Genomic DNA, 3,576 nt, shown 5'->3' with positions numbered 1-3,576 from the left:
AAAACAGTTTTCCCAAAACTCTTTGAAATTTCAGAGGCCCTTTTTCCTGTTCCTTGGCCATAGTGACAGTAACTCCACTCTGCCAGGGAAGTGGACTGTAAAGTCGTTGGTTGCAGGTATAAGCATTCACTTGCCTACTCTGGAAGCTGGTGTTTTTTAAAGTAGATAGATAATGTTCCCTGATTCTTTACACAGCACTTTCCACCAGTCCAACAGTTCTATTGTGGTTCTAGGCTGCAAATCTCAAACAGCCTGGTTCTGGAAGAAATGTTCATGAGTGGATGGTAGAGAAGAACAGGTGTAAATAGAGAATTGTGACACTTTGTTTCTTTTTCTTTCTTTTTTTTTTTCCCAAAAAAATGATTTTAATTGTCTTATAGAGTAACATTAAAGAACCTTGGTGTCTTAGTTATCCTCTTGCATATATATATTGCCTACAGCCATACCACCCTGGCAACGCCCGATCTCGTCTGATGTCGGAAGCTAAGCAGGGTCAGGCCTGGTTAGTACTTGGATAGGAGATCTCTTGGGAATACTGGGTGCTGTAGGTATTCCCCCTGTACTCGGCTCTGGTGAGGCCGCACATCGAGTACTGTGCACAGTTTTGGGTGGCTGAGGGAGCTGGGATTGTTTAGCCTGGAGAAGAAGAGGCTCAGGGGTGACCTTATCGCTCTCTACAGGTACCTTAAAGGAGGCTGTAGCGAGGTGGGGGTTGGTCTATTCTCCCACATGCCTGGTGACAGGACGAGGGGGAATGGGCTAAAGTTGTGCCAGGGGAGGTTTAGGTTGGATATTAGGAAGAACTTCTTTACTGAAAGGGTTGTTATGCATTGGAATAGGCTGCCCAGGGAAGTGGTTGAGTCACCATCCCTGGAGGTCTTTAAGAGACGTTTAGATGTAGAGCTTAGTGATATGGTTTAGTGCAGGACTTGTTAGTATTAGGTAAGAGGTTGGACTGGGTGATCTTGGAGGTCTCTTCCAACCTAGACAATTCTGTGATTCTGTGATTCATATGACTCTGATATCCACACTGATCTTAATTAACCTGGTGAGAAACAAAAAAATAAATCTACTTAATGTATTTTGTATGCACATAATGAGTTGTACAGGGGAAAAAAACAAACAAAGAAAAAAAAATCTTCCTATTCATCAGACTCCTTTTCACTTTGATATTAATTTCCTGTCTTTCAGTATATGATTAACATCAGATTAGTACCCTGTCCAATGGCAAGATACCTGACTAACTGATCTTCAAAGGTCATCTCAGTACAATATCCTGAATCTAAGATATGTTTATTTAACTCAATTCTCTATTTTCCTTTCTTGGTTAAGAATGCTGTCTTTAGCCTCATAATTTTTATTCCTGGATCTTGAACAGTCTCCCTCTTTTCCTTTGTGTCTGACAGGAGCTGTTGTCCAGGGCATAGTGTATTTCCACATTACAAGTGCCATCCTGTACATCAGCAGAAAGTTAAGAATAAAAACAGAATATTTATTCTTATTGGGGGGAAAAAAAAAAAAGTTGTTAAGCCTCTGCATTATGAGGATAGGCATTCCAAACAATACAGTAAGAAGCTATTCAGTTCTTCTTGTGATGTGTCTGCAACTTAAAATTTGAATCCACTGAATATATTTTGAACTAGTATGCCTGTTTTTTTTCTTAATTCTGACTTTTGAACACCTCTCAGGAAAATATACAAAAGATGTATGATAGTGTTAGAGTCCTTGGATTTCAGCAAAAGTAAAATATACTTTTATCATAGTTGATGCTGTTGCCTATGAGCTAAAAAAGGTGTTATGTAACTGACAGCAAATGAAGGGAACAAGAACAAGGGAAGGCCTGTGAGCAGTCTTTAGGAAAGTGAAACTGAAGTGTCATATCCTTTCATTTAGAAAAAGACTTATTCTATTCAATATAATTATTTTGCCTTCAAGTTTTGATGAAGATGAGGTTGCTAGGAAACTCGTTCTGTTTTTGGCTGTGCCTGTGTAAATATGATGTAACCAATTTACACTGATGAAAGCTCCTGGACTGAAATAAGAACAGCTACAGAGTAGATTTGATGCTTGTTCATAACTAACCAATTGGAAATGTGTTATTACAAAAGAGACAAAACTTGATGACCAGTGGTTACTTCCTGGTCTCTGGGCAACATCTGGTACAAACTATGAAAATTAGATTTATGCCATCCTTGTAAATCCCTGATTCCTTTCCAGCAGAGCTGGATGAAATTCTTGGCAATTAAACACATATCCACTACTTGTATAATATTACTGAAGATTGTTTTTGAACAATGAATCCACATCTATGGATCTTATGGTTTGACTTTATCTGCATTTAATATTAGGACAGAAGTGATAATAGGTTAATACTCTCTTTGCTGTAGGTTCTAAAGGAATGATGATAAATACTGTAGCTCTCTTTGAACCTATGCTGCATTTGGTAGCAATACCTGAATACATGCTTACTTTAATGGTTCAGCCTGCATACACAGGTTGTGCAAATGCTGCTGAGACTGAAATACTCACTGTGCATATCCATGCAGCATTTTAGTAGGAATTTGCTGAGTTATATATATATATACATGACAGTTATACCACACTTTTTGTGTTTTAACATCACCAGCCATGCCAACTGTGTGGCCATCGTAGCTCTGCACACACCCTTAGACCTATCCCAATATGTTTTGTATAAAACAGTCTCTTAACTGTACTATAGTTCCTGCACAACTATGCTGCACCATGGGTGTCAAATCATGTCTGTGAGCAGATTTCATCCATCCAAACCTATCACAAGAAATAAATAAAGACTCAAGAAACATGCCAATTTCTGTTATATCAATGACAATGATGGAAATGCAGACTATCCTGATAGCAAAACTGCTTCTGTCTTCTCCTCAGGCGGTGTGCTAGATCATAGCTTTGGACTAGGCCAATCTTCCTTTAGTTGATCAGGGACAACTAGCACTGACTGATGATTATAGACTGTCCTCCTTAGCTGGTATGAAAAACTGCATGAAAAGAATCATCTTCAACAGGGGACCTTTTTCAGAACATCCAAGCCTGTGCAACTCTCCCTCACTTTTATTTAGTCAATTTTTACCACAAGCAAAGAGGCTCTGCAAGCAAAATAGAAATAACTGGAACATTTTTTTAGTGTTTTGCTGAGTAGTGAACACAGCAATATAATATATATGTTAGATTATGTGTATGGTAATATTTTGGCGAGAGATATGGAACTAAAATTCAAAGTCATATGTACAAAAATCTTTTTTTTTTTTTTTCTTCTTTATTTACAGTTTTGGTGCAGATGGTAATCAAGGCTGTGCCTTTATACACATCCAGTGCACTTAAGACATGAACTCTATGGCTGGTCCAGGAACTCCACAAGTTATCTGCATAGATGAAACACTGGCTGGTTCAGGACAATGAATTTCACTTGAAACTGGGAGATTGACCCAGCTCCTAGCCACCTTCACAATTAAGTATTTGACTGATTGTTACAGGATCTCCTCAGATGTGTTTTTTGGCAGTTCTAGGGATATCCTCAGAAAGCTCCTGCCATTCCAAGTCTAA

At 38.5% G+C, this 3,576-nt stretch overlaps 1 pseudogene; it reads left to right on the top strand.

Moving 5' to 3' along the window:
• Positions 1–432: 432 nt before the first annotated feature.
• LOC118258436 (uncharacterized) lies at positions 433–551 on the top strand (annotated as a pseudogene).
• Positions 552–3,576: the final 3,025 nt, after the last annotated feature.

The sequence above is a fragment of the Cygnus atratus genome, chromosome 1, assembly GCF_013377495.2.
Source record: "Cygnus atratus isolate AKBS03 ecotype Queensland, Australia chromosome 1, CAtr_DNAZoo_HiC_assembly, whole genome shotgun sequence".
Lineage (NCBI taxonomy): Eukaryota > Metazoa > Chordata > Aves > Anseriformes > Anatidae > Cygnus > Cygnus atratus.
Note: the sequence above shows the minus strand (reverse complement) of the source record. Positions and strands in the feature narration are given on the sequence as shown.